Here is a 22,011-nt window from a genome sequence, read left to right on the forward strand (position 1 = left end):
TGTCAGACCTTACCAAAGGGAAGCAGTCAAATGTGGTGAAATGGAACCCTGATGCAGAAAAGGCGTTCCAAGCGTTAAAAGTGGCTTTGTGTTCACAACCGGTGTTGATAACACCAGATTTTTCAAAAGAATTTGTGGTACAGACAGATGCCTCAGAGGTAGGGATAGGTGCTGTGCTGTCCCAAACCAGAGATGGGGACGAACACCCTATCATTTATTTGAGTAGGAAACTCAATGAGCATGAAAAAAGGTATGCCATTGTGGAAAAGGAGGCTTTGGCCATTAAGTGGGCACTAGATACCTTGAGATATTACCTCTTGGGTAGACAATTCAGACTAGTGACAGACCATGCCCCTTTAAAATGGATGTATGTAAATAGAGGCAAGAATGCTCGTGTAACTAGATGGTTTCTAGCGTTGCAGGACTTTAAGTTTACTGTCGAACATAGACCGGGAACACAATTGGCCAACGCAGATGCATTGTCTCGCATCTTCTGTTTGGGGGCTACAAGTGTTCCGGCCCCTAGGTCGAAACAGGGGAGGGGGATATGTGACAAGAACACTGGGATAGTGTTTGAGGGCAGGTATATTTGTCCCAGGTTCTTGTCTTACATGTTTTAGAAAATGTTAACTTCTAGGAAAAATGCTTTTTGTTTTGTCTGAACCTTTTCAGTTTGCTGTAAAAGCTGGGTAAAGGCTCTGAGAGAGAGATAAGGCGAGTTCTAGACATTGGGCCCAGTTCGGGTCTTTGGCCTCGGCCCTCACAGAGGGCTAATCAGGGTTTCAGCTGTGTAAGAGTGTTATAGTGCTTCTAACCTGATTAGTATGGGCAGACTGCCTGGGAAGGCTGCAGGATCTGTGTGTGAGAGACACGCTTTCTGATGCAAGTAAGCTATACAGTATGTACTGAAGAACTCTGTGTTTTGTTTAGTGACAGTTAGGAATATCTTATGTTTAGTTAGTGCCGGACAGGCAAGGTATTTTTATTTTTGGGTTTTGTTTTATTTTCTGTTTCAATAAAACTGGCCGGGGTCAGTTGTACCAGAAACTGGACTTGTGTTGTTCCTCAGCTGCTGCGTGCGGCCATATTCCCCAGGAAAAGGCGCCTTGCACCCCTACAGTGTTACAGTGTATATATATATATATATATACATATATATATTTTATAGGCTATTTGTTATAGGCAGCACTCACCAGACTTAAGGGCCCTATACATTGAGCGATCCGCCACTGAGCTGCCCGACGGCGGATATGGCCGACGGGCGACCCGGCGGCGGCGGGGGGGGCAGTGACGGGAGGAGTGAAGTTTCTTCACTCCCCCCGTCACCCGGCTCTATAGCAGTGCAGGCAAATATGGACGAGATCGTCCATATTGGCCTGCATGCACAGGCGACGGAGCACCAGCGATGAACGAGCGATGAACAAGCACGAAGTGTATAACGTGTTCTACCTGGTGCAATGTGTGTAATGTGCTCTACCTAATGCAATGTGTATAATGTGCTCTCCCTGACGTAAAGTGTATAACGTGCTCTACCTGGCGTAAAGTGTAGAACGTGCTCTACCTGGCGCAAAGTGTATAACGTGCTATACCTGGCGCAAAGTGTATGATGTGCTCTACCTGGTGCAATGTGTTTAATGTGCTCTACCTGGTGCAATGTGTATAATGTGCTTTACCCACTGCAATGTGTATAATGTGCTTTACCTGGTGCAGTGTGTATAATGTGCTCTGCCTGGCGCAAAATGTATAATGTGCTTTACCTGGTGCAATGTGTATAATGTGCTCTGCCTGGCGCAAAGTGTATACCGTGCTCTACCTGGCGCAAAGTGTAGAATGTGCTCTATCTGGCGGAATATGTATAACGTGCTCAAACTGGCACAGTGTGTATAGGAGGTTCTACATGGTGCACTGTGTATAAGTGGCACTACTGTGTGGTGTAATGTGAATTGGCACTATTATGTGGCCATGCCCCTTTCCCACTGAGCCACGCCCCTATAAATTTTGCAGCGCGCATTTTACATGCTTTCATGCTTTCATGTATGCTGGCATTCTGAGCAGTAATCCCTCCCACTTGACAGACTCTACCCCCTTAACAGTCCGCCGCGCCTATTAGGGATGCTTCCATAAATTTCCCGGGCTGGTTTTTGATCCCAATCCGCCCCTGAATACAAATATATTCAAATAGGTACAGTATTGTTTGAACATACCAATATTGCTTTCTGCAAACATGCACAAATTGTTATTTTCTCCTTCCTGGGTGCTGTTGTTGGGAGTATGGTAGTGCACTGTGGGCCCAATTCAGATCTGATCGCTAGGAAGTGATTTTTGCTGTCCTGCGATCATATAGTCACCGCCTACAGGGGGAGTGTATTTTCGCTGTGCAAGTGTGCGATCGTATGTGTAGCTGAGCTGCACAAGCTGATTTTGTGTAGTCTCTGTGCAGCCCAGGACTTACTCAGCCGCTGTGATCACATCAGTCTGTTCGGGACCGGATTTGACGTCAGACACCCTCCCTGGAAATGCTTGAGCCCGCCTGCATTTTTTCGGACACTCCCTAAAAACGGTCAGTTGCCACCCACAAATGACCTCTTCCTGTCAATCTCCTTGTGAACATCCGTACGAATGGATCCTTCGCACAATACCATCGCTGACAGGCAATCCCCATTGCAGCCGTGCAACCAACCTACGCAATGCGGTGCATACGCAGTTCAGATCTGATTGCCCGCTGTGAGAAAAACCGAAGATAAAGTAGCCACTGTTTCCAACATTTTAGCTAATAGTTGGCTGCCAAAAGTCAGTGTGCTAATATTTAAATCCCTTAGGGTGTTATTTTCTGATTCCTGCTTCCTAAGGAAGGATTACTACATTCTTAAATTGGAGTCATGCAATCTATTTAATGCTATGCATTCTACAGTATTTAGCATACCACCCAACATTTTGAATCTGTTAAGCGGGAAATTTCTGCGTGGCAAAGCCACGCCCTACCAGAAACGGGTCTGGTCTCAGGAAAAGGGGCATGTCTTCGCGGCAAATCCGCGGCTGCCTTCCACGCCTCCTGTTTTTGTCACAGGTGAGGCATGGCCAGCGCTCTGTGAGCTGCTGGCCATTCCCCCAGTATCTCTGTCTCATGAATAAACGCTGTGCGCATGCGTACATTGTCTATTCACCGCTGCTCTGCTAGCAGGAGACACAGGAGTGACAGGAGCCTCCCAACTGCACCTCCTCCCACCGTGGGACAGTCCCATGGGTGGGACAGTCCCAAAAAAACGAGACTGTCACACGAAAAATCGGGACAGTTGGGAGATATTATTTAGTGTGATGCACTAGTGCACAACCCATTCATGGTGACATTTATGGCAGAGAGTGTACAATTTCAACTGCTCATTTGTGTATTTATTTGGGCTAGTTGACAAATTTGATCCCCCATAACTTCAACTTTGCCAGTTTTCAAAGGAAGCCACAGCCTGTAGCAATTATGCTCCAGTATCGGCGGCAGGTGTTGATGTGGGCGAGTCTGGTTGAGAGGTTGGTGGTGTTGGGCTTGACACCCTAGGTCAGGGATGGGGAACCTTTGGCCGTCCAGCTGTTGCTAAACTACACATACCAGCATGCTCTGCAACAGTTTTGCTATTTGGCCATGCTAAAACTGTAACACTGCATGCTGGGATGTGTAGTTCAACATCAGCTGGAGGGCCAAAGGTTCCCCATCCCTGCCCTAGGTGGTGTGATGTCAAACAATGCCAGTGTTATCATCTCATCCACATGTCCTATTTCTGGGCCTTCTTCTGTATGTGTATCAGTTGTTGTTGTGCTGTCAAGCATAGGACCTGTTTGGAAATAACATACTGTAAGTATATTGTGTCTCACAACATTTTTAATACACTACAGCATCATACTTAATCTTTAGTTATAAAAAGGCAAATTAACTTGGCTTTAAGTTCATATACCGAAGGACAAATATACCAGGGAACAGTACTGCAGGAAATTCACTCATATGTTATTGTCACATATAAAAGTAACAGACAATACTAAAATATGTTACTGAAAACTGATGACAAACTAGATCTTCCTTCAAATATGATCTCTGACAAACAGCAGTTGCAGTAAGGGTGCATACACACTTGCTGATAAAGTGAAGAAAGTTGCTCATTTTGGTCTTCCTGAGTGACGTTTACCATTTTGCCCTTCCTGAGTGATGTCGTTTACCATATCGACTAGCAACTAGTCTGCCAAATGACGAGCACTGCGTGACCTCGCTGGTCGTTAACGACCCTCACTGTCGGCCATGCATGCAGCTTAATTTGGGCTGTCGTCCAAAAGCTACATGCACGGCCAAGCCGCGGAGTGACGTGACTGAGCGATATCGTTTGCATATCGCTCAGTGTGTATACACTACCGACGACTGCCCCGGCTGGGAAGGAAACATACTAGGCCAGTGATTTTCAACCTTTTTTTACTCACGGCACACCTAACAATATTTTAAAATTGCCAAGGCACACCATCAGTTCCCCACAGGAAAAAAAAAAAAAAAAAACACACACTGGCTCTCACAGTAATAAAAAATACACACATACATTGGCCTACACAGAAAAAAACAATCACATTGCTCACCACATAAATCATGTTGCTCCCTACATAAATCAATCACATTGCTCCCCACATAAATCCTATTGCTCTCCACAGGAGAAATACAATAACAAATATTAGCCCCTACCGGTCAGCTGTCCTCCTCCCTGTCCCTCAGTGGCGGGGGTTGTTCATAGTGGATTGCTGCGAATACTGAGCAGTGGGCGGGCGGGCAGGCAGGTAAGGATGCGGGTAGGCAAAGAAAGCTGTGGATGCAGGCGGGAACTGGAAGATGTGTATGCTGGGTGGTGAGTCGCGGTGGCCGTGACCTATGATATCACACCGCCGCGTCAACAAGGCACAGGTCACAGCCGGAGCATGAATGATCCTTTAAGAAGAGCCCGGGAAAACAGTTCACTCTGAAGGTGCAGGAAGCTGCTCTGGCTCCGCGGCACACCTTGCAACTGGTCGCGGCACACTAGTGTGCCACGGCACACAGGTTGAAAAAGCCTGTACTAGGCGTTGTCACTCATTGATCACATCGACAAGTGTGTATCGACATTTAGTGTCAAAGTCTCACAACTGTTATGTCTATAGCACATTTCATTTACTCTGAAACTTTGGATAACAAAAAAACACAATGTCCACCCTTTCATTTAATTTAATGATGTTGCAGAAGATATCAGATAAGCGCCAGGAACATACAGGGATGAAAAAAGCTGTTAAAGTATGTGTTGAGATAGCTGGCTGTGAAAGGTGACAATTTGGGTCTTCTTATTTCTCTTCTTAAATAATTTTATTTACGCTTTCTGTACTTTTCCTTGCAACTTCATGAGCTGCGAGGTTCAGTCCAACTCTGGGAACTCGCAAGCAGGATTGAGGGGACTTGTGTGTGGGGTAAACCCTGCTTATTGAATATTAGCAACATAATGGAATCTACCCCATGTGTATAAGCGGCACTACAATGGTGGGCATAATGTGTATAAGCGGCACTACTGTGGTGGGCATTCTGTGTATAAGCGGCACTACTGTGGTGGGCATTATATGTATAAGTAGCACTACTGTGGTGGGCATTATGTGTATAAGCAGCATTACTACTGTGGGCATTATGGGGGCTATTCAGAGTTGGTAGCAGATTTTGCTTTTGCAGCAAAATCTGCAACCATATAATCACATGCTGGGGACAGCCCAGCACAGGAAAAGGCCATCCAGCATCTGTGGCGCCACCCGCGATGCATTTATAATTTAATTGCAAATGTATCGAATAGACTCTTGCCATGTTTCAATATGCAGGAAAAGCAGGTGACGTCATCGGCTAGCCCAGAAAATGGTCATGACACGTCTGCATTTGATGATCCCCCCCCCCCCCAATGCTGTGCCTACAGCAAATAGAGTCATCAGCACAGCACCAGATTCCCGACTACCAGGATCCTGAATGAGAATCTGCCAGGCCTCCAGAGACGTAAGCCGTGTGGGGGGTTTGGGGTTAGGGTTAGGCTGTGGCCCTGGGGGTTTAGGCTCCGGCCCTGGGGGGTTAGGTAAAGCTGCGGGAAGGGGGGGTTAGGTTTAGGCACCCCCAGTAAGGGCTATGCTGCACAGGGGAGTGATTGGTTTAGGCTGCAGGGAGGGTGGGTTAGGTTTAGACACCACCAGGGGGGTTAAGATTAAGCTGTGAGGGTTGGAAGGTCATGTTTAAGCTGCTAGTAGAGAGGGTTAGGGGGATAGTGGGGGAAGGTAGGTATACTTACCTTTCCCTGTTGGGATTATGATCATCGGGATGCCATGGTCAGTATTCTGACCTCCGGTATCCCAACCGCCGGCATTTCAAGCCCAACCCAGGACCAGAGCCCGCAGTGATTTGGCAGGGCTCCAGCTATACTATGTGACAATGGTTAATAGGTCAGGGTCAGACTCACAAGATTCAGCTATCTGCAGCACGCAAACTCAGTGTTCATCGGTAGGTCCCATCTCACAGTCCATCAGCGGCAGGTGCACCGTCGCTTGCTGCAGTGCAGTATGAGTGGTATCAGACAGGAGGCTTCCTGTCCCCTATTGCAGGAATTAGCAGGGCTCCTGGGACAGAGCAGATTAACTCTGTAGCAGCAGCGGGATAGCAGCAGAGTTCTGTTGGAAGAGCAGTGGTCACACTTGGATCCTGCTGTGGACCACACAGATGCTGCTGTACATGCAGGTGCCCCTTTAGGGCTTGGAGCCTGGAAGCAGGCATCTCCATTGCCTCTGGGAGTTCCACGCTGGGTTTTGCATTGATGGGAGAGTGGTTTTTGAGCTTGCTGTTTAGAGGTAAAAGTGTTTATTTAATCTTTTTTTCAAACTTTGTTCTCTACCACAAAAGACACTAGCCCTACCCCTTACCCTCCCCCTAACTGTAACCCTCTGTACCCACAGCCTAACCCTTCCCTCCTTCCTTTGCACAGCCTTATCCTTCCTCTAGTATGTGGTACCCTGCAATGACAATTGTGCCATGTGGCCACCCATATGGACAGACCCCCGTGCTGTCTGGAGGGGAGCAGGCAGAGGAAGTGCAAATGGAACTCTATACCTTCATGACAGCATGCTGCCTTTTTGTAAAAGAATTGTGGTTAAAGCTGGATTACATTGGTGACAGTGGTGCGGCCATCTTGATTGGGGAGAGGTGGCAGCGCAGCATATACCGGGAGCGGCAGAGGCGATGTCCATGGGTGTGGAGAAAAGGCAGCTGATCATCTCAGCAGCTTCCAGCAGCCGAGGGGAGGAGACGGTCCTGGGCGGAGAGGAGGCGGAGCGGAGAGGCACACTGAGACAGGACCTGGCCAGTGGTGACCCTGCCCCCTCCTGTTATCTATCCGGAGCGGAGGTGGAGATTGGGAGGTGGCTACATTGGGCAGAGACGTCCCATTTCCCCACATAAGGCAAATGAGAGACGCAGCTCAAAGTGAAAGCGGCTACAGCTATGTGTAACAGGGGGTATGGTTGATTCTATATCGGAGTGGGAGAAGGGACCTTCTGACATACCTGGGAGAGACACGTCACCAGGGAGAGGAGCTACGGCCGAACAGGGTACCCGAAAAGTACCCTCGCGGGGCCGCTTCGCTCGCCACGCTTCGGGCTCGGTGGCTCGCTTCGGTCGCCACCTTATTACTAAAGGTAATAGTTGGTGGTGTGGATAGTAGAGGAACTATCCCGCTGGCCTAGCTCCTCCCCCTTGTCTCATTGCTCCTCCCCCTCACGGAAAAGGTCCCTTAGGCCACTTGGATCTAGCATCAACCGTGCCACTGATTTGACTTGTCAGCCAGGATTAGGAGCAGGAATTTCCAGACGAGACGACACTCAGCTACAGTTAATGTGAGGATAGAAAACTTTGCTTAGCAGAATCTGTCTGTAAATTAGAGCTCCTACACACTTAATGGGCACCATTGTACCTTAGTGGAGGGACGCGAGTTTAAACACTGCGCTTGAGCTGAAGGCGAGGAAAACCGTGTGAGGATATTACACACATCGCCTTTCCCTTAGGGGATATAGGGGGTAATTCAGGGGTCTATTTACTAAGCCTTGGATGTAGATAAAGTCGCTGGAGATAAAGTACCAGCCAATCGGCTCCTAACTGCCATGTCACGGGCTGTGTTTGAAAAATGACAGTTAGTAGGTGATTGGATGGTTGGTTATCTCCAGCAACTTTATCTCCATCCAAGGCATAGTAAATAGACCCCACAGACCTGATCGTTAGCAAGCGATTTTTGCACTGCTGCGATCAGATAGTCGCCACCTACAGGGGAGGTGTATTTTTGCAGTGCAAGTGTGTGAACGCATGTGTACCAAAGCAGTACACTACAAACTGATTTAGTGAAGTCTCTGAGTAGCCCAGGACTTACTCAGCCGCTCCCTAATGAAGACTTCACAACCTCTCCACAGATCAGATACAAATAAACAGTGGGGGTCATTCTGAGTTGTTCGCTCGCAAGCTGCTTTTAGCAGCTTTACACACGCTAAGCCGCCGCCTACTGGGAGTGAATCTTAGCATAGTAAACTTGCGAACGAAAGATTCTCAAAATTGCGATTACACACCTCTTAGCAGTTTCTGAGTAACTTCAACCTTACTCGGCATCTGCGATCAGTTCAGTGCTTGTCGTTCCTGGTTTGACGTCATAAACACACCCAGCGTTCGGCCAGACACTCCTCCGTTTCTCCAGCCACTCCCGCGTTTTTCACAGAAACGGTAGCGTTTTTTCCAACACGCCCATAAAACGGCCTGTTTCCGCCCAGAAACACCCACTTCCTGTCAATCACACTCCGATCGCCTGAACGAAGAAAAAGCCGTGAGTAAAATACCTAACTGTATAGCAAATTTACTTGGCGCAGTCGCAGTGCGAACATTGCGCATGCGCACTAAGCGGAAAATCGCTGCGATGCAAAAAAAATTACCGAGCGACCAACTCGAAATGACCCCCAATATTTCTCACAGTAGGTGCAATCACAATATGATGTAACATACAGAAACATAAAAAATTCTTACATCAAGATATAGGGGATCATTCCAAGTTGATCGCAGCGGATCGTTCCATCGCAAGCAGCGGGATTTAGCCAAATGCACACGTGCAAAAGCTACAATGCGCATGTGTAAAGTGAGCCGTGCGACGAATGTGCAGAAATACAAATGCTTTTTGTGTTCGCAGTGGTCCAGCGACAAAGAGGCGCGTTGAAGGCGGTGTGCGGGCATGGCTTCTCTAGCTAGCGAAAATGGGAGTGTGCTAAGGGTAGCAGGTGTGGTTTTTGCACCGCTGCCAAGCTGATAGTAGCTGCTGCACAACAAGCGTTTGCAACATGAACGCAGCACAGGAGTAGGTCTTGAGCTACGTAGAGCAAGCAAACTCGTGCAACAAGTGGCTGATCCGTCGGGGACTGACGTCATGAACTGGGCGGGCATGTACACACGCCCGCCCAGTTCAGCTGTCAATCACCGCCGGCTGCCACAGCATGTGTACGGGCGGTCGGCCACACACAGCGACGCACCACTATATCGGTAGATATATTGCCCGTTGGCTGTGCTGCGGGGCCGACGCGATACGTCTGTGAACGACGGAGTTCACAGACGTATCGGCCGTATACACTGACCGGCGGTTCCGCGATATATTGGCCATTCAAGAGAACGGCCGATATATCGGCCAGTGTGTACGGGCCTTCATTTCGGCCAGTGTGTACGGGCCTTCATTCTAAAATGCATGTGTATTTGCTATGTTCCATATGTCTACTTTGTGTTGAATGTATTGGCATTGACTACGTGTTTAAACACATTATTTAATATTTAAAGTGCAACCCACAACCATGCCATGTTTTCAAGAATCCATCCTTAGTTTGGTCACTCATATAACAACATTACCCACATAAAGCAGCTAACCTCTAATGTATTGTCATACTGATGTACCTAAGACTTTGCTAAGTCTGCGTTGGGTCACTTGTCAGTTTCTTAAAGTATGGCATGTTGCCCCTAGTAACCAAAACTGCTATGAGATATGCAATGATATCTATGAGATAAGAGCTATGAGATATGCAATGATTGTGATGTTTGTCCCCAACCATAATGTTCATTTGGTTATTTTTAACTCAACCAAAAAAAAAAAAAAAAAAAAAAAAAAAGTACACACAATAACCACACTAATAATATGTTAATAAAGTAATTTTACTATTCTCGTAGGAGTCGGGTGGAGCTTCCTCAAACTGAATTACCAAGAGAGGATGAGGAGCCAGGGGTTGGTTGGACAATAAGGCGAGGCACAGAGGCCCAGCGTGGGCATGCCATTAGGGCACAAATAGTGCAGCAGTATTTCAGGTATGCTTATGATTAGCAGAGAGTTTTTTCGCAGTGTAAGAGCTGCTAACAGTTGCTCATGCGTACACAGGGGCAAATCACATCACTGTTAATGTAGTTATATTAATAAAGTTTATCAATACAGGTGACACCATCACATTTTGACCAATCAACAGTTAGCACACAGTATAAATATTAGTCCCTCTTAATCAAGCGTCATTGGCACCATGCGAGCTGCAGCTTTCAGTACGAGGGAGCTGCGGCTCTTTACTGCTATCATGGACCACCGCGTAGGCCGTGCGGGACCCTACATCCTGAATTCCAGGAAGTGTGCAGCATACACGGAGGTCCGCCGAGTCCTGCGAGCGAGGGTATGCACCAAGCGGACCATCGTCAAACTAGAGCGGCGGTGGTCTGACCTCCACTGCCGTCAGCCTGAGTTGCTGGCGCAACTGCACCAGCAAATCCGCGCATCTGAGTAATCCGCAATAACACCTTTGTTTGCGTGTGTATTTTAGCATTTAAATTATTAAAAATATTAGCAAACATCATGACACATAAGACCTATACTGTATAGTCGAAGTCAAAAAAATATTACATAAAGAGAACATACAAACTACACACATATAAGTCGCTATACTTGCAAATATGCGCAGCGAGCACAGCAATATATGGTAACACACGCATTTACACGGACATGCCACAGAGATGGATTCGACACTTATTTCATACAGTACATAATTATATTAATATCAAGTGCCAGACATCATGATGATTTAAAATTATCTAATGAAGTAATGTCATGAATTTGTATTATTTGAACGAAACAAGATAGACCTGTCATATTTACTATTAAAACAACCAGATTAATGTGTAGATTCATTTGATACTTGTTATTAAGTTGTAGGATATTGCAACACGGAATTATGATTAAATGTATAAAAGCTAAAATCACTTTTATTAGAACAATAGATATTCCAAACAGGTAATGAACAGGAAACTCAGGACAGCCCCTTTGGACGTCCCCAAGGCTGAACCTGTTCAGCATATACAAAGGAACCGGTGACTCATCATGAATCCCTCCCCCAGAAACTAGATAACACATTGACCACACAGGAAGTTAGTGGCTGTAAGGTCTGAGACGATGATGGACTTGCTTTCAGATCAGTTCCTGTATTTATTTACTGAGAGAGAGAGAGACATAAGATGCATTGGAGGGAATGGTAATTGTATCGCTGGCCTGTAACTGAAACTGTATATAATGGCATGTAACTGTATGTAACTTAATGTATTAACTGTTTACTGTGTGAATTGTAATCATGTAACTAAAGGTATACTGTACTTTGTAATATATATTGAATCCATATCCTTTTAATAACAAATATATACATCAATGAGCTTTGGAACTCAGATAATGTGTGGGTGTATTGTTTTCTTTTATGGGATACAGTGTTTTGCGATGTACAGCGCACTTTTATCGTATATGGTAATAAGATGCGCCTGGCGTCTGCAATATATATTAGAGCGGGCATTTTAAATATTTGTGAGAAATCAATTTGGCATTCATAGATGGGGGCTCATACGGGATATCAGGGTCTTAATGATGCACTGTACATTACAAACGCGGCTGTAATTGACCGGCTCCGATGGACGCATTGCGAAGCTGATGAAAATAACATCCACGTTAATGTATTGTTGTGGTATCAGTAAGCCAATGATATGAAATTTCAAGGGACAATGCATTTCTCATAATATTTAAGATGCTAAAATGTATTTTTATTGTTGGAAAACAAGGTTCAAATAAGTCATATTGTGTTTGATTCAGATTGGATTGTTTATCTGTTTAAGTAGGTTTAAAAGTATATTTAAAAGTTGCCTTGATATAGTTTTTTTTAACTCAGGCCTAAAATAACTTCTGGTGCTTGTATGATGTGTGATTTATCTGTGACAAAGGAAGCCGCATGGTCTGTCCTCCATTTTGGACTAACCACATGGCCTGTCCACCATTTTGTGTAACCCTCATGGATGTGGAAGGGGGAGGAGCAGCGGCCATTTTGGGAAGGTCATTTTCTAAATGGCTGATTTTCACTGCTCAGAATAATCAGCTTTCCTTGGTCACATAAAACACCATTTATGAGTTACCAATGCATTTATTTAACCCATGCCATAGTCAATTACAAATAGTTTCAGCTGGGCCTAGTGAGAGTTAACAGATGAAAACTTGATGTAAGAATTACACACAGATATAAACAAAGTTTTTTCTTTTTCCTCCAGGATTTAGTTAAATCTGCTTGCTAGTTTAGGATAGCCATTGAAACCTGTGTAACTGCTTTTTCTTAGCAGTGAAAAACCACTTTTACAGGCAGGCAAAAGCACATAGCTTTGATATGCAAATTAGAAGCACTGAATGGGTAAATGAGTCTCATAGGAGACCAGTGAATGGTACATATATATAATATTATTATAATAATTATGTGTGTGTTTATATCAGTGTATGTTCTGCAAGATAGCTATCCAATCTGAATCATATCATTTAAATTATTGATTATTGCTAGATTCATTATAGATCTGTATGAAACCGGATACATTTGTTGCTATATAGTTAAAACTAAAATAACAGTGTTTAAGGAAGTAAGTATAAAGACACAAAACGCACTTCTGGCCCAGTCGTAATAGGGTTAAACGGAACAAGTGTGTGTTGTGTTTAGTGGGCAATAGTAGTTTTTATTGCTCATATTTATCGAAGTTGTGTGAGTTGTTTTATTGTGTACGCACATTGGTACACGTGATACGGAACGTGAGGACAGCATAAAAAAAACGTGCACGTGGCGCAAGGCCGCACACGTGGCATAGAGGTACACACGGTTGCGTAATTACGCAAGCTTGCGTAGGGTTGTGTGCGCATAATAAAACCACACGATAGCTAGTTTAGTTTAAAGGTGGGACAGTAGCCATGCTACATTAGCACAAAACTGCCCGGTTTCTAAAGCAGATTAGTATTAAAAAAAAAAAAAACTGTATTGCCTCTGGGGTAAAGCTGCCTATCTGAATGAATCCAAATTTTCTGTACAGAAAAACAAAGTGTATTTGAGTGAGCGAACGTAGGAGTGAGAGGATATTTGAACCCACGGGAAATCGGGATCCCGTCGTGTGGTACATCAAGTAAGAGGAGGCTTGGTGGCGTGAAGTGGCTGACTCACGTTAGTATAAGGTTTAATACGCAAATCGTGAGGTGATTTGCAAAGGAGCGTGATAGTGCATAAGTATTGCGAAGTATTGAAGTAAAAAGGTTTTTGTATTACGCTCCGGGCTGAGGGTCACAGTTTGTACATTGACGCGTAATTGTACGGCAGATAGGTAACAAGTACCTATACGCTGTGCAATTGGACCGCGCGTTTGTGGGTGCGATATATACAGCGCAACTTGATACCCCATTACGAACTTTTGCGTAAAATCGCGGTATCATTAGCGCTGTGTAGAGCATACGCAAGCGTGATTTATGTATAAGTGTATAGGGAGTTTTCTCTGGTCTCTCTCAGGAAAATCTCCAGCGGTGTATATTCACTGGAATAGGTAAGTCACTACTAAACACTTCCTGTGAATAGAAACCAGAGGGGCCTCACTGGGTTCGCGGTGGTCACTATTGGAGTGAGTCGTAGTACTCGGCGGAGAAGGAGTGGGTGAAAGCGCTCTAAGAACTTTCACCGTCTATTCGTATTGTGCATTGGGGATTGCGTAAAAAGGAAAAAGTCCGTGATGGGATCCAATTGCACAAGCGGTGGACGTTTTGTAGCCAGGGTTCAGGTTGAAGAGCCGCGGCCCAAGGGGTCAGCGAGGTTTGTTATGTGTGGTAAATATGGATCACACATGGAAGACTTTTTGTCTGAATGGGTACGTATGACTGACAAAAATAGGGTACCATTCCCTAGGGTGGGCAGCTTTGAACCAGAGGTATTGCAGAACTTAAGGATAAGAATATGTCTGATAAAATCCCCAAAACAAAGGGTCAGACATACAAATTGTTTAAACCTGTGACAGCAAGAGGGGTTGGTGAGTTTGATCCTAAGGTATTGCAGGTGGTATGTCTAACCAATGTCATATAAGACAAGAATGGAAATATAAGAACTGTTTGAACTTCTAGCAACAATAAATAAGTAGGAAGAAAAAAAAAGAGAATGCAAGTACACCGCCATATGTAGATGTGGAAGCAGTTACGGCCAGCGTACAAACTATAGAAAATAATAAAAATATGAAAAATATGACTGTAACCTATATATGTATTAATGAATGTTGAATTTTTATTAATGAGGACAAGGTGACCTGATTGTTTTCAGCCATTTCTCATGCACCCAGAGGAGTATCCAACCGGTAAAAGAAGAGCAGTAGCCTGTGGGGGAAGTGGCTGAGACCAGTGGAACAGGTAAGTATGGTATCATTCATGTACATATATAGTAAAACCCAAAAATAAAACAAAAAAATCAAGAAAGTAACGGCAGAAATGGAGAAAAAAACCTGTCCGCACATTAGTATTTGCCTGTAGGAAAGCGGACAGAGACAAGGTAACCCCAGGGTATTTCTTTCAGTTACCATATAAGAAGTATTCATTCCTAGTAATACCCCTAGTCAAGATGAGCTCAGAAATGTTTGTTGGACCATGTACAGACCCTTAATACAGGATGAGAAGGATTTAATGAAATACTTCGCATGACCTAGAAGCTTGTTAAACTTTTTTTTGTTTTTGTCTCTTGCAGTAATAGAAAACTCTCCATCTGGATAAGACCACTGGTAAACACTAATTTGGCAAATGGGAGGTGGCTGTCTCTGTGCAAATGGACGGGCTCAATAAGGCATTGAGTGTCAGGGTGCAGACTTCTTTGCAAAATTGGAAAGGGGTCACAGTAGCTAATCTTAGATAGTGTGCTATTGAACATCACAAGAATAGTGTTAGGCGCAGAGAACAACAGGTGGAGAGGTTGAGGATGGTAAGTATACTGGCACATACAGGAAAGACCCATCAGTCTAAACCCCAGATCCCTAATGGTCAATAATATGTTACACTTGTAGGAAGGAAGGGCATTTTGCCAGAGATTGTAGGAGTAGTAGGACACATAGTCAATATAGATCCCCTAGACAGAAAACACAAGCCACATTATTAAACACATAGACGGGACCAAGGGACATATAGTAAGGATTCACAAGCCATATAGAAAACACAGATTCGGCTAATGGGAAGAACAAAATAAATGCAACATTACCCTTTGACAAAACTTGAAGACTAATGTCGCATTCTACTGTTCTAGATGCATGTCCATCACAGGTAGAGAAAATTATCTCACAGATACCGGGTTCCCTATGAACTTAGGATGGACAGGACACTGGATTGATGGCTGGGATAGTCCGAATAGCGATACAATAAACACAGAATTTTTTTTTAAGGGGAGTAGACCAAGTAGAGAATCACTTCCCCGTAGTGCCCAATCCAGTTGTCAAATTTTTATAAAATCTTCTCCACCTCTACAAACTTATCTGTCACCAACCTCTATTCTGTTTCTCTACAGTTTCCTCTTCATCTTTTGCGTTCACACAGGGTGGTACAATACATGGACCCAAGTACAGTTCAAACTCCACATGCCTTGGTCCTTCAGAGTTCTGCCCGAACCCAGTATATCTCAACAGCACGATGACACCAGTATTACTGCAGTGTGCCTTGTTATGCACAAAGGGTGGAGAATGGGAATACTGGTGAAGGGAAATTTTGTATAGACACTGATATGCCTGTTGGTGAATGGCAAACCTGACATTTTCTTTTTCATTTTCTTCTTCTTTCTCTCCTCTAGAGATGTTTCTTTTTTCTTTTTTTTTTAGAGTTATGCTCATGGTACTCTACATTGCAAACACACGATAGAAAAATGAAAATGAAAAAAATTGTGTTCCCTGCAGGAAGAGGCAGTCTGGAGGACAAAGGGGTATGGCCAGGAGTCCTCAGGACTGTGGGCAGGTGGACACGGTAAGCCAGTAGCCCCCAGAGCATACCTTCCAAGTCTAGCTGAGGTGGCACATGGTCTGACTCATCTAGGCAAAGAGGGTAGGTGCAGGCTGATGAGAGCCTACTGGTGTGCGCCAGGATTCTATTCTCATGCAGGTAAAGAGAGCAATGACCTGTCTTACTTGCTTGAGGAAGAATATTGGTAAAGCAATACCAACAGAGCCATCCCATATCCCTCCTGCAGACGGATCTTTGCAGGAAATACAAATCGACTTCGTACAGTTACCACCCTTTAGGAATTATTGTTATGTATTGGTGTGCACTGATGTTTTCTCAAACTGGGTAGAGGCATTTCCTGCAGCCACGGATGCTGCTGTGGTTACCGCAAAGAAAAATTGCGCAGAAATTTGTGTGTAGATAATGGTACCCCTAGATGTAGGAGTAAAACTTGAAATTGTACTATTGTGATCATAGATACTGCCACTAGTATTATGTAGCTTCAGAACCACTCCCAGATCTTCACTTAACGAATCACCCTCTTCGAAATTTGTTTTTGTTTTGGTATTTGTGTCTTTTTTTTGGGGTTGTTTTTGGAAGACAACCTCATGTCATGATTGATCCGCACAATGATCAGAAATACACCAATGAGGTGACAGTACAGTACCTTGTTGAGATGAGCCAGCATTTGAGAACTTGACAAAAGAACTTGAAACTGTTGATTGCTGGTATGCCAAATGCTAACTGTCTTGATTGTGAACCAAGAGACTGTGTGATTGTCCTTACGCTCAGGTTGCCTAATAGACAGGTGGGAAGGACCATACCAAGTTTTGGTGACAGCACTATCCCAGTGAAAGTAGCCGAAAGAAAGATTTGGGTCCACTCGTCCCACTGCAAGAAGGTCGCTGACCCGGAGAGAACTCGTGACAAAGTAGTTTATTGCTCACATTCATTGAGTTTGTGAACTGTGTGTTCGAAGTGAACTGTGTGTTCCAAGTGAACTGTGTGTTCCAAGTGAACTCTGTGTTCAAAGAGCAAGGTGAAGAGCAAAGTGAACTGTGTGTTCCAAGTGAACTGTGTGTCCAAAGAGCAAGGCAAAGAGAACCTCGTATCACCAGATACTCTGTTCCGTGAAGACTGAGAGGCGGCACTGTTGAACACTACCTGAGCGTACTAAAGGATTGCAGAAAGACCAGTTATTGTAATTGATTTGTTATGAACAAGAGTTGTTTTGTTCTATTTCTCTTTTCTCTCTTTCCCGCTGACAAACATTTTCTTTCAGGATATTCTATTTTTGCGAGGTTTTTTTATGAGGAGTCAAGTGTGGGACTGGAACTGGTTCTGGAGGAAGGAGTGATTTCCTTATAGGATCCTAGGGTTAGCCGATCAGTTTGTTAAAGTCAGAGAAAAATCAAAGTTCTAGTAGTTATGGAGTTCAGAGGTAATCAGGAACAATTAGACAATGGATATTCACACATTGCAGATAAAGAGCTCATTAATATATGTGGAAGAAAGGTTTATGAGTGGCTCTCCCTGAACTCCGAAGGTTTATGTTATTTAGGAAGGACACTACTTATAACCCTTGTTCAATGAATAAACAGACCTAGCATACGTTCCAGAAATGGAAACAATGTTCAGAAAATGATAGGAATATGTAGATCATGAAAATTTTATATGTCACTGTCACGATTTGTTTGTGTCTTCTTCATCTACCCAGCAGAACCTCAATCAAATCCAAACATCAGTGTACAAAGACGTAGGTACATGTATGTGTGAATTGTTCGTCACAAATCAGACATTATAGGCCAAAGCACTGTCCAGCATACTATATAGGTTGAATGTTGTCCCACACCCAACCAGTGGTCCCGTGACCGCCGAGTGCATATAGAGGATGCCTCGTCCTCCTCCCTGTCTTCCCCAAATATAGTGTCAAAGTCAAAAAATATTGTAATGCATACACAATGTACTAACCCCATACACATGCTCGCTGTGCGTGCACTTGTTCCGCCGTGCGTGCACATATCCGCAATTTGCGTATGATCGCTCCCGCATTCCTGCGCGTGGTATGGGTATTTACGACGGGGTTTGTGAGCGCATAGAGGGTTATCAGAACATTACATATTTAACCCAAATAGTGCACATTTTACACATAGCCACCCCGCACCACATCAGCAAGTATCAACAGTTTAAATGATTCCAGGGCTAAGGTATTCACCTTTGCATGATAGGAAGGGACAGACTAAGGTTATAAGGTGATGTCTAGTATCCAGCTGTAGGGTATTTTAAGGGTAACATTCCGGTGTTGGTTAGAGAAAGATCGCATGTTCCTGCTATAGTTATGTGCAGAAGTAGAATATAGATATAAACTGTATTTACTGTATATTATGTATGCGCGGGAATCCAGAGGATACCACCCACAAGAGCTGTTGAGAAAGACATCGCCCACCTTTTCAAATCAACCTATGACCTCTCCTGTAATGTAAAGATGCATCTCTGTGTCCAATAGACAAAGGGATTACAGTGACCATTGTATTGTATATGGAAGTTGTGTATAAAAAGCCCGTTGCTGCCTGGCTGGTCAGAAGACTCTGAACGCTATCTACCTGATAAGCGGAGGACTGGTCCAGGTTGCGCAAGCGAACATTCTCACATATGTACATTGACTGTAGCCATTATTCTGTTGTAGATTTATCTTGTTAGCCTTGTAGAGTATAATTTGTATTGTTCTTCCCCTTCAAATAATCCACTGTGGCCTTAGAACCCAGCGGTTAACTACATATCGGTGTTGTGTCCTCATTTCCCTGCTAGGGTTTAAAGTGTTTAACTGTATAAGGTTTAAGAGTGTATTGATAAGGTGTGTACGCATAGCGGGTACTTTATACCGTCAGCGCTGCGTAAGGTTTAAAGTGTAACATCATTACAGTGCTTTGCGGCACATGGTTTAGAGTGTAAGAATAACATTGCATTACGAATAAGGTTTAAAGTTTATTAAAAGTGTGTGCGTGTGCTGTGCGTACTCTGTACACCCAGCGCGGCGTGTGTACGCCAAGTACGTACAACATACGGGACTCTGTACACAAATAACGTACAAACTGCGTAGCGTGTGTAATAAGTCTAGCGGCCGCAGCGGCTCAATGGTTAAAGTGTGTTTAAAGGTATAGCTTTATGGTTTAAGATAATATCAACATTATCAATTGGGGGCATCGTCCAGTTTTTCCTCATACCCACAGCCTAGCAGGTTACAGCAGACTTTATCTATCTGCAAAGGGCGGACAGGTATCCATGTGAGCCTTCTCCTGGTTGGTGGATACTCTGGTACATCCTATCTCAATTGCTGATAAGATAAGCGTCTGCTCTGCATGGTTTGTAGGGATGCTGGTGGGATCCTTAAGGTAAATATGCAAAGCTATTTTTAAAGTCTGAATTTCTGTTTGGCGCCAAATGCGCACACAACACACGCATACACCTGTATTTTGTACTTTGTATATCTGCTCGCATTGTTGCCATGATTATTGATTATTAGATTCATTTTGACCAGTGCTGAGAAATTTGTTGCTATTTAGTTAAAATATAGACTAGAAATTAATGGAGTAAAACGTAAAAACACAAATACAGTCTGGCCTAGTTAAACAGGTTTATACAGGAAGATACTGTGTTGTGTTAAGTAAACGATTATAGGTAATATCGCTTACATTTTATAGAAGTGTGGGATTTGTACAATTGCGGACGTATGGTCTTTTGTAGACGTGTCTCGGATAAAGTACGGGACTGCGTACGCAACATAAAGATGTACGCACGATCGCGTGTTTACGCAACATGCGTAAAGGTACGACCGCTAAGTCCAAATTACACAATAGCATTGTTTAGTTTAGGCGCGAAACGGTAGCCATGCGATAATAGCACAAATTGCTCAGTGTCCAAGATTTAGTTTAAATAAAACCTTTTTTACTGCATTACCTCTGGTACTAAGGCTGTTTTATCTGAATGAAAGTAAATTTTCTGTACAGAAAAAAAACAAAAACAAAGTGTATTTGAGTGAACGAGCGTGAGTGTGCAAACAATAAAGGTTTTTGTGGACCCAGGGAATTCTGGATCCTGTAGGAGACCACACCAGGTGAGTGTACACTTGGTGGCGTGAGACTGGCTTGCTCACGTTAACATAGATAAAGTACAAAGGAGCAAGGTAGCAGATACCGCAGGCCAGAAGGTCAGCGAAGGTTTAGAGTACCGCAGACCAAAGGTCAGCGAGGTTTTGTTTAGGTGCCACAGCCAAAAGGGGTTAGCGAAGAACCCCATATAGGCCATTTGATTGATACGCTCCGGCTGAGGTTTCGCAGCCTGAAAAACGATTCCATTGGTCGTACGGCGGATAAGTAACAGTTACCTATACGCTGTGCGATTGGACCGCGCGTTCGTGAGTGCAATACTTAGCGCAAGGTGATACCCTTTTTACGAGCTTTGCGTAGAATCGCGGGATCATTAGCACTGGGTATAGCATACGCAGGCGTGATTTGTGTAAATAATGTTTTGTTTTAAGGGAGTTTCGCTGGTCACTCAGGAAATCTCCAACAACCAATATTTACTGGAAAGGGTAAGTCACTCCCAGACACTTTCAGTGAATACAGGTTACACAGGGGCCCTAGGTTGGGTACATTGCCTGCGCTATCAACAGTGTATGGTAGTATTGGCCAACGTGGGCGTGAGTGGGTGAGAGCACTCGTTGAACTTTCACCGTTGCCTTATATTGAGTATTTTGTTTTTTTGTAGGAATTAGCTGAGAAGGCAATACCTGCAAAATATGGGGGCCAGTTGCTCAAGTAAGGGACGTTCAACCAGGGTTCAGGTTGATATTCCGCGGCCCAGAGGGTCAGCGAGGTACATAATGTGTGAGAAGTATGGATCACACACAGAGGTTTTATGCAATGAATGGGAACGTATGACTGCGGAAGATAGGGAACCATTCCCTAGGGTAGGCAGTTTTGAACCAGAGGTGTTGCAGAATTTAAGGTTTAGGATATGTCTGATAAAATCCTGAAAACAAAGGGTCAGACACACAAACTGCTTACATTTATGGCAGCAAGAGGGCGATATGCAGAGGGAACTAGCTCAAGCAGCCGGTACCAAACCTAGCAGGAAACTGATGGCAACCGCACCACCACCACCGTATATTACAGGGGAGAAAGTGGCTACAGACAATGGCATACTGATATATGATAAGAGTAAAGTTGATAAATGTACTAATGCTAACCCGTGCAAGTTGTATCCCATTCTAAACTTCCCTCAGGACTGCGAGCAAGAAGATGAGCCCAGCATGATATCGGCACTCTCTCTAGCAGCCACCATACAAGACACCCAGGTGGGCACGGACCAACCAATAAGAGTAGTAAAGGCCCCTAGCGGAGGAGTAGGTGAGGTCGTGTCCACAGGTAAGTACGGTACAGTACATTATGCAGAGACAATTGCACCTCACATTGTAGAGTCAACTCAGAATGATGTAATTGAACTAAATCCTGTCAGGGTGATCGCAGTCCCCAATGGGAGGACTGACGCTCAGGGAATCACTCCCATCAGGAACATTGCTATGCATTGTCCTTGGTCCCTCACAGAATTGAGGACAATTATGTCTGAATTTCCCGATCCCAGAAAGGATCTAGCCGCATGT

At 44.4% G+C, this 22,011-nt stretch overlaps 1 long non-coding RNA gene across 1 annotated transcript in view; it reads right to left on the bottom strand.

The window, feature by feature from the left end:
• Positions 1–1,310: 1,310 nt before the first annotated feature.
• The window catches only part of LOC134943534 (uncharacterized), a 161,718-nt gene continuing 141,017 nt past the window's right edge, over positions 1,311–22,011 (bottom strand). Inside the window, exons 3-4 of the long non-coding RNA XR_010181596.1 lie at positions 8,626–8,858; positions 1,311–3,824 (exon numbers count right to left, since the gene is read on the bottom strand). This is a non-coding gene — a long non-coding RNA (uncharacterized LOC134943534). The remainder of the gene's footprint in view (positions 3,825–8,625; positions 8,859–22,011) is intronic.

This window comes from Pseudophryne corroboree, chromosome 7 (genome assembly GCF_028390025.1).
Source record: "Pseudophryne corroboree isolate aPseCor3 chromosome 7, aPseCor3.hap2, whole genome shotgun sequence".
Lineage (NCBI taxonomy): Eukaryota > Metazoa > Chordata > Amphibia > Anura > Myobatrachidae > Pseudophryne > Pseudophryne corroboree.